Below are 10,716 nucleotides of genomic sequence, written 5' to 3' on the forward strand. Positions count from 1 at the left end.
ACTGCATTTAATACGCCCAAGGGCCATTTTAAATATCTTGTGATGCCATTCGGACTCTCTAATGCTCCATCTGTGTTTCAGTCCTTCATGCATGATATATTTCGGAATTATCTTGATAAATTCATGATTGTATATTTGGATGATATTTTGGTTTTTTAGGATGATTGGGAGTCTCATGTGAAACAAGTCAGGATGGTATTTCAGATCCTTCGTGATAATGCCTTGTTTGTGAAGGGGTCTAAATGCCTCTTTGGAGTACAGAAGGTTTCTTTTTTGGGCTTCATCTATATCTTCATCCTTCATCTATAGAAATGGATCCGGTTAAGGTTCAGGCCATTCATGATTGGATCCAGCCCACATCCGTGAAGAGCCTTCAGAAATTTTTGTGCTTTGCTAATTTTTATCGCCGTTTCATTGCCAACTTCTCCAGTGTGGTTAAACCCCTGACCGATTTGACGAAGAAAGGCGCTGATGTGACGAATTGGTCCTCTGCGGCCGTTTCTGCCTTTCAGGAGCTTAAACACCGATTTACTTCTGCCCCTGTGTTGCGTCAGCCGGATGTTTCTCTTCCTTTTCAGGTTGAGGTTGACGCTTCTGAGATTGGGGCAGGGGCCGTTTTGTCTCAGAGGAATTCTGATGGTTCCTTGATGAAACCGTGTGCCTTCTTCTCTCGAAAGTTTTCGCCTGCGGAACGCAATTATGATGTCGGTAATCGTGAGTTGTTGGCTATGAAGTGGGCATGTGAGGAGTGGCGACATTGGCTTGAGGGGGCTAAGCACCGTATTGTGGTCTTGACCGATCATAAGAATCTGATTTACCTCGAGTCTGCCAAACGGCTGAATCCTAGACAGGCCCGATGGTCCCTGTTTTTCTCCCGTTTTGATTTTGTTGTCTCGTATCTTCCGGGTTCTAAGAATGTTAAGGCTGATGCCCTTTCTAGAAGTTTTTTGCCTGATTCCCCTGGGGTCCTTGAGCCGGTCGGCATTCTGAAGGAGGGGGTGATTCTTTCTGCCATCTCCCCTGATTTACGACGGGCTCTTCAGGAATTTCAGGCTGATAAACCTGACCGCTGACCAGTGGGGAAACTGTTTGTTCCTGATAGATGGACTAGCAAAGTGATTTCTGAGGTTCGCTGTTCTGTGTTGGCTGGCCATCCTGGGATTTTTGGTACCAGAGATTTGGTTAGTAGGTCATTTTGGTGGCCTTCTTTGTCACGGGATGTGCGTTCCTTTGTGCAGTCCTGTGGGACTTGTGCGCGGGCCAAACCTTGCTGCTCACGCGCCAGTGGGTTGCTTTTGCCTTTGCCGGTCCCTGAGAGGCTTTGGACGCATATTTCTATGGATTTTATTTCGGATCTTCCGGTTTCCCAGAGGGTGTCGGTTATCTGGGTGGTTTGTGACCTGTTTTCTAAGATGGTTCATTTGGTACCTTTGCCTAAATTGCCTTCCTCTTCTGAGTTGGTTCCGTTGTTTTTTCAGCATGTGGTTCGTTTGCATGGCATTCCGGAGAATATTGTGTCCGACAGAGGTTCCCAGTTTGTTTCCAGGTTTTGGCGGGCCTTTTGTGCTAAGCTGGGCATTGATTTGTCTTTTTCTTCCGCATTTCATCCTCAGACAAATGGCCAAACTGAGCGAACTAACCAGACTTTGGAAACTTATTTGAGATGCTTTGTGTCTGCCGATCAGGATGATTGGGTGGCTTTCTTGCCATTGGCCGAGTTTGCCCTTAATAATCGGGCTAGTTCTGCTACCTTGGTTTCACCTTTCTTTTGCAATTCTGGGTTTCATCCTCGTTTTTCTTCAGGGCAGGTTGAGCCTTCTGATTGTCCTGGGGTGGACTCTGTGAACTGTGGTTGACAGGTTGCAGCAAATTTGGGCTCATGTTGTGGACAATTTGGTGTTGTCTCAGGAGGAGGCTCAGCGTTTTGCTAACCGTCGGCGGCGTGTGGGTTCCCGGCTTCGGGTTGGGGATTTGGTCTGGTTGTCTTCCCATCATGTTCCTATGAAGGTTTCTTCCCCTAAGTTCAAGCCTCGGTTTATTGGTCCTTATAGGATTGCTGAGATTATCAATCCAGTGTCTTTTCGTTTGGCCCTTCCAGCCTCTTTTTCCATCCACAATGTTTTTCATAGATCTTTGTTACGGAAATATGTGGTACCCGTCGTTCCCTCTGTTGATCCTCCTGCCCCGGTGTTGATTGATGGGGAGTTGGAGTATGTTGTTGAGAAGATCTTGGATTCTCGTTTTTCAAGGCGGAGGCTTCAGTATCTTGTCAAGTGGAAGGGTTATGGCCAGGAGGATAATTCGTGGGTTGTTGCCTCTGATGTTCATGCTGACGATTTGGTTCGTGCCTTCCATTTGGCTCGTCCTGATCGGCCTGGGGGCTCTGGTGAGGGTTCGGTGACCCCTCCTCAAGGGGGGGGTACTGTTGTGAATTCTGTTCTTGGGCTCCCTCCAGTGGTTATCAGTGGTAGCGCTGCTGTCTGTCCTTCACAGCAGTTATCAGGTGTGTCCACTCTGGACTGGGCTATTTAGTCTGGCTTCACCCTTTAGTGAGTGCCAGTTGTCCATTGTATCTGGAGGATTCACATCTCTTCATGGTCTCTCCTGCTTCCTGGTCTTTTCACCAAGATAAGTCCTGCTTGTTTTGCAGCTCACATTTTGTGGGTCTTATTGTTCAGTGCATTTCATGTTTTTTCTTGTCCAGCTTAATCTGTGTAAGGATTTATGCAGTCAAGCTGGAATCTCTGGAGAGGCAGATATACCCTCCATGTCTTTAGTTAGATGTGGAGTTTTTGTATTTTTTGTGGTGGATATTTCCTAGTATTTTATTACTGACCGCATAGTTCTCTGTCCTATCTTTCCTATCTAGCTAGATTGGCCTCCTTTGCTAAATCCTGTTTTCAGCCTGTGTATGTTTTTTCCTCTCCTCTCACAGTCAATATTTGTGGGGGGCTGCCTATCCTTTGGGAATTTTCTCTGAGGCGAGATAGCTTTCCCTTTTCTATCTATAGGGTTAATTAGTCCTCCGGCTGTGTCGAGGTGTCTAGGATCAGTAGGTACATCCCACGGCTACTTCTAGTTGCGGTGTTAAGTTCAGGGTCCGCGGTCAGTACAGATACCACCTTCTCCAGAGTACATCTCATGCTGCTCCTAGGCCACCAGATCATAACAGGAAGTAATAGACTCTACGCATTACTTTGAACTACGGCAGGGCAGTTAACTCTAGGTTGGCTGTCTCACCCTTACACCTAATGAAGACAACGGAGGCAATTGTGGGAGAGGGGCGTCTCTAGGGTCCCTATAAAATAACTCCAGGTCTACCCCGTCATACAGGTGCGTCCTATCCAAGCCATCTGGGGGACGGAGAGAAAGAACAGAAACATACACGACAGTTGTGAGGACTATCCCGTGGTGCTCAGCAGGGAGGTACTACAACACACAGGCGCTAGTAGGAAGGCTACTGATTTCCACCTGCAAAGGGAACTCTGGATGTGCCTTCGGACCGGACGGTCTCAGCCAGCCCTGTTAGCAGTGCTCTGGATTGCGGATGCCGAAGCCTTCAGTAAAGAGGTAAAGAGAGTGCATCCCTTTGTCCTCGTCATTTACTGCGACCTACACCATTACCATCTACTCATCAAGAGAAGCCCTGGGGACATACTTCACCTGTGGGAAGTTACAACATCTAGCTGCCATTTCATCACCCCAGCGGACCCCTAGCAGCGTTGGTCACCCTGACCGAATACCACAGGTGGCGTCACGAACACTTGACAAACTTTCACCTACACGTTTATTTGGGTGCCCCTTAGCAGGGCCACGGACCAGGTCGGGCCACCGTGACACCCCTATAACCGAGACTGAGGGACCCGGTACCGAGTACCCCGCTGCCCTGCGTCTGGGGGCCGCTCCATGATCATTCACCTAGGCCTATAAAAGGGCCACCAAGACACATACCTGCAAGAGAGTACCTGAAATAATAATCAGACCTACAATTACTCACCAGCTACATATTACCAAAATGCAATAAATCATAACTGTATAATATGGTAAGTATAAGTGTATAAAGAGAGAATGTTATATAAGGGAAGTCCAATCAGGTGGTTTATCCGTAATGAGGCAGCTGGATGCAGCTGATAAAATAATAACAGGTATAGTCTCTAAATTTGCTGGTTACACTGCAATATTGTGGCACTAAGCTTGGAGGTTGCACTACAATATTGTGGCACTAAGCTTTGTGGTTACACTACAATATTGTGGCACTAAGTTTGGAGGTTACAGTACAATATTGTGGCACTAAGCTTCATGGTTACACTACAATATTGTGGCACTAAGCTTGGAGGTTACACTACAATATTGTGGCACTAAGCTTGAAGGTTACACTACAATATTATGGCACTAAGCTTGGAGGTTACACTACTATATTGTGGCACTAACCATGGAGGCTACACTACAATATTGTGGCACTAAGCTTCGTGGTTACACTACAATATTGCGGTGCTAAGCTTCGTGATTACACTACAATATTGTGGCACTAAGCTTGGAGGTTACGCTACAATATTGTGGCACTAAGCTTGGAGGATACACTACAATATTGTGCACTAAGCTTCGAGGTTACACTACAATATTATGGCACTAAGCTTAAAGGATACATTACAACATTGTGGCACTAAGCTTGGAGGTTACACTACAATATTGTGGCACTAAGCTTCGTGGTAACACTACAACATTGTGGCACTAAGCTTGGAGGTTACACTACAATATTGTGGCACTAAGCTTGGAGGTTACACTACAATATTGTGCACTAAGCTTCGTGGTTACACTACAATATTGTGGCACTAAGCTTGGAGGATACATTATAATATTGTGGCACTAAGCTTGGAGGTTACACTACAATATTGTGGCACTAAGCTTCGTGGTTACACTACAATATTGTGGCACTAAACTTGGAGGTTACACTACAATATTGTGGCACTAAGCTTCGTGGTTACACTACAACATTGTGGCACTAAGCTTCGTGGTTACACTACAATATTGTGCACTAAGCTTCTTGGTTACACTACAACATTGTGGCACTAAGCTTGTAGGTTACACTACAATATTGTGGCACTATGCTTCATGGTTACACTACAATATTGTGGCACTAAGTTTGGAGGTTACACTACAATATTGTGACACTAAGCTTCGTGGTTACACTACAATATTGTGGCACTAAACTTGGAGGTTACACTACAATATTGTGGCACTAAGCTTCATGGTTACACTACAACATTGTGGAACTAAGCTTGGAGGTTACACTACAATATTGTGCACTATGCTTTGTGGTTACACTACAATATTGTGGCACTAAGCTTGGAGGATACACTACAATATTGTGGCACTAAGCTTGGAGGATACACTACAATATTGTGGCACTAAGCTTGGAGGTTACACTACAATATTGTGACACTACGCTTCGTGGTTACACTGCAATATTGTGGCACTAAGCTTGGAGGTTACAATACAATATTGTGGCACTACGCTTTGTGGTTACACTACAATTTTGTGGCACTAAGCTTGGAGGTTACACTACAATATTGTGGCACTAAGCTTCATGGTTACACTACAATACTGTGGCACTAAGCTTGGAGGTTACACTACAATATTGTGGCACTACGCTTCGTGGTTACACTACAATATTGTGGCACTAAGCTTGCTGATTAAACTACAATACTGTGGTACTGTGGCTCTATACTTGATGGTTATACTACAATTTTGTTGTCATACCCAATGGTGGCACGTGTGGTTCATGGACCCATTCTGCAACAGGGCCGGACTTGTCTAGGAGGGAGCATAGCTAAGCGGCTACCTGATGGCCAGTGGAGCTCCTGATTGTGGAGACAGGCTGGAGCTACAGGTAGCCGCCAGGTACCACTCCCGGACCTGCAGCTGCTGATCCCAAGGGTCAGATTTGCTGACAGACTAGGGCTACATTCAGACTGGGCTGATTCGAAGACTGGTTTTAACAGTCTGGATACACAAAGACAGGGGTACGAGGTTTCAAGCACTTGCCACATACGGACCAGGTGACAATGTTCAGGCACTTGGCACACAAGGACCAGGGGCCAAGGTTCAGGCCTGGCCGCACACGGACCAGGTAACAAGCTTCAGGCACTGGCCGCACTAAGTCCAGGTGGCAATATTCAGGCATTGGCTGCATACGGACCAGGGTTTAGAATTCAGTTATGGCCACACCAGAACCATCGGTTTGGCTTCAGGACACTGCCCACAACAGGACCAATGGACCTCCCAACTCACTAGCAGGAGAAACTACACACTGAAGAATACTATTGCTTTGGCGACTCCCTAAGGGGAAGGGAGTCTTTTATAAAATATGTCTCCCAGCTATTGGCTGGGAGCCATTTTGCAGGTATACTTTGATACTACATGCTTTCCAGCCATTCAATGGGAGCATTTTACTGCCCCTTTATGAACTGGGGAACGAGCTCGCACACTTTGCAGGAGACATGCCAGCAGAAGGGGGCTATTCCACTGGGCTTGAGAAGTGAGTATGCTAGCATCACTACATGGAGGGGGAAGGGGAACCATGCAAGGGTGCAGGCAATAGCACTACAATCGTGCACCAAGTTTGGTGGTTACACTCAATATTTTGCATTATGCTTGGTGGATACACTACATTATTGTGACTCTAAACTTGTGGTACCAAGCTTGGAGATTATTCTACAATACTGTGCACTAAGCTTGGTGGTTACACTACAATATTGGGGCATTGAGCTTGGTGGTTACAGTACAATATTGTGCACTAAGATTGGTGGTAATACTACAATATTGAGGCACTAAGTTTGGTGGTTATACTACAATATTGGGGCACTGAGCTTGGTGGTTATACTACAATATTGGGGCACTAAGCTTCGTGGTTATACTACAATATTGGGGCACTGAGCTTAGTGGTTATACCACAATATTGGGGCATTGAGCTTGGTGGTTACAGTACAATATTGTGCACTAAGCTTGGTGGTTATACTACAATATTGGGGCACTAAGCTTGGTGGTTAAACTACAATATTGGGGCACTGAGATTAGTGGTTATGCTACAATATTGGTGCACTGAGCATATTGTTTAAGTTACCATATTGGGACACTGAGCTTGGTGGTTACAGTACAATATTGTGCACTAAGATGGGTGGTAATACTACAATACTGGTGCACTAAGCTTGGTGATTATACTACATTATTGGGGCACTGAGCTTAGTGGTTATGCTACAAAAGCATTACTGCGCATGCCCCCGTGCACTATGTTCCAGAAGTATTTAGCTGTGCTGCGGGACATAGTGCTTTTCGGCTTTGCCCACAGTTGGGCAAAGCATACTGCGCGTGCGCCACCGAAGATTGCATTGCGCACGTACCAACTATGGTGCACACATACTCTAATTCACTAACATATTGTGGACAACAGGGACGGATGGGGTGGAGAAATGAAGAGGAAACACTGCCCATTGGACCAGTAAAAACTCATTTAAATATCTCGCCGATTTGAGGTGACAGGTTCCCTTTAATGACCAATGACAGATGTGTCCATCATTGGACGCCTCCCCCTGTTTGGTGCAGGTTCCAGCGGTGAGCCCACATCTTCTTCCGCACATGTTAGCTTTTTTGAACAACTGACATGTGCCTGCAACAACTGCAGGTGCAATCGCGATCCATCTGCGGCTATTAACCCATTAAATGCTGCTGGCAAAAGCTGACAGCGGCATTTAACGTGCGCTTTTGGCAATTGCGCTGGAAATCCGCCCACCAGTGACCCCCGTCACCTGATCGCGGGTCACCAGTGGGTTGGCATGACAACCAGAGGTCTCCTGGTTGCTGAGCTGAGCTGATCAACTTCTAGTCTCCAATGGAGACTATTGAAGCATGCAAAAAGTAAAAAAAAAATAAAGTTTTTAAAAGTATAAAAAAAATAAACCAAAAATATATAAAAGTTCAAATCACCCCCCTTTCGCCCCATTCAAAATAAAACAATAGAATAAAAAAAATCAAACATACACATATTTGGTATCGCCACATTCAGAATTGCCCAATCTATCAATAAAAAAAAATTAACCTGATCGCTAAACGGTGTAGCGAGAAAAAAAAGTAAAAATGGCAGAATTACATTTTTTGGGTTGCCGCGACATTGAATTAAAATGCAATAACGGGCGATCAAAAGATCGCATCTGCACCAAAAAGGTATAATTAAAAACGTCAGCTCGGTGCACAAAAAATAAGCCCCCACCCGACCCGAGATCACGGGTAACGGAAAATGGCGCAATTTTTTATTTTTTTTTTAAACAAAGTTTGTAATTTTTTTTCACCACTTAGATAAGAAAGAACCTAGACATGTTTGCTGTATATGAACTCGTAATGACCTGGAAAATCATAATGGCAGGACAGTTTTAGCATTTAGGGAACATGTTAAAAAAGCCAAACAAAAAACCACGGTGGGACTGCACTTTTTTTTTTGCAATTTCACAGCACTTGGAATTTTTTTCCTGTTGTCCAGGACACGATATGGAAAAACCAATGGTGTCTTTCAAAAGTACAACTCGTCCTGCAAAAAACAAACTGTCACATGGCGATATTGACAGAATGATAAAAAAAAAGCTATAGCTCTGGGAAAAGGGGAGCGAAAAACGAAAACGCAAAACCAAAAATACCTACGGTTATGAAGGGGTTAAAAATGCTGCCTCGCGTGTGGATCAAAGTGCCTAAAGAGTGGAAAATGCAGCAATCAGCACAGATTGTTATTTTGGCGCAGAAAAAAAAGCATTTCTGCATGTGGAAACATGGCCTAAGATTGCATAGTGTAATTGTTGCTTCCCCCCCCCCTTCCGCATTTTTCTGTTCACAAAATTCACTTTGTTGAACAGTTTTCACAGTGGATGTGAATTATGGACACTGTGCGCTTAAGGCTACTTTCACACTAGCGTCGTGCACTGCACGTCGCTATGCGACGTTGCGGTGCACCGACGCTAGCTGTGAAAGCGCTGCACAATGGGGGCAGCGGATGCAGTTTTCCAACGCATCCGCTGCCCCATTGTGAGGTGCGGGGAGGCGGGGGCGGAGTTCCGACCGCGCATGCGTGGTCGGAAATGCTGCAGACGACGCACCAAAAAACTTTACAAGCAACGTTTTTTGGTGGTGACAGTCCGATGCAACCGTCGCACTGCGTCGCTAATGCAAGTCTATGGAGAAAGAACGCATCCTGCAAGCACTTTTGCAGGATGCATTTTTTCTGCAAAACGACGCATAGCGACGTGCAGTGCACGACGCTAGTGTGAAAGTAACCTAAAAGGTGCGGTGGAATTGTATAACTTTTTCTATTTTCCCCACAATCTTCTATGGGGAATGTGAAAAAACAAACTAAACAATCACATTTGCATTTTTAAGTGCAGAACCCAAGATGTTACTGCACTAAAACAAAGCTGCACTAAATCTACACAAAGAAATGAATAAAAAAAACAAAAAAGCAAATTGCTGTTGGGTTTATTAGTGCAGACACTTGCAAAAAAAAATTGCAATGGATTAGAGCATTGGTGCACTATTGGAATATGGCCTGAGGCCGGTTTCACACGTCAGTGGCTCCGGTACGTGAGGTGACAGTTTCCTCACGTACCGGAGACACTGACACACGTAGACCCATAAAAATCAATGCATCTGTTCAGATGTCATTGATTTTTTGCGGACGGTGTCTCCGTGTGCCAAACACGGAGACATGTCAGTGTTCGTGGGAGCGCACGTATTACACGGACCCAATAGAGTCAATGGGTCCGTGTAAAACACGGACCTCACACGGACATTCTCCGTCTGGGGTCCGTGTGCGTGCAGGAGACAGCGCTACAGTAAGCGCTGTCCCCCCCACATGGTGCTGAAGCCGCGATTCATATGTTCCCTGCAGCAGCGTTTGTTGCAGAGAAAATATGAATAATAGTGTTTAAAATAAAGATCTATGTGTCCGCCGCCCCCCCACCCCCTGTGCGCCCCCCGCTGTCCTGAAAATACTCACCCGCTCCCACGTTGGCTGTCACTCCTTCCTCTCTGCCCCGTGCCTCCTACTGTATGCGGTCACGTGGGGCCGCTCATTTACAAACATGAATAGTCGGCTCCGCCCCTATGGGAGGTAGAGCCACATATTCATGACTGTAAATGATCGGCCCCACGTGACCGCATACACTAGAAGCCGCGGCCAGACCAGGAAGCCGCGAGGGAGGCGGGTAAGTATTTTCTGAACAGCGGGGGGGCGCACAGGGGGTGGGAGGGCGGCGGACACATAGATCTTTATTTTAAACACTGTTATTCATATTTTCTCTGCAGCAAACGCTGCTGCAGGGAACATATGAATCGCGGCTTCAGCACGATGCAGGGTACCACACGCGTGGGTACCACACGCTCCGTGTGGTACCAACTCGCCATACGGGCGGCACACGTGTGCCGCACGTATGGCCTACGTGAGTTCCCAGGCACACGAACACGGATAACTCCGGTACCGATTTATTCCGGTACCGGAATTATCTGGACGTGTGGGACAGCCCTAAGGCTGTGCTCACGCTTTTGAAAAATTGCAATAAAATGGTAATCTTTGCCATTTTTTTCAGAAAGAAAAGCATCTTGGCAGCTACGTGCAAAAACGGTACATCAATATGGGGAAGATATTCAATGAATTTTTCCAACCAGTACCATTATTGT

Source organism: Ranitomeya variabilis, chromosome 2 (genome assembly GCF_051348905.1).
Source record: "Ranitomeya variabilis isolate aRanVar5 chromosome 2, aRanVar5.hap1, whole genome shotgun sequence".
Taxonomy (NCBI): Eukaryota; Metazoa; Chordata; class Amphibia; order Anura; family Dendrobatidae; genus Ranitomeya; species Ranitomeya variabilis.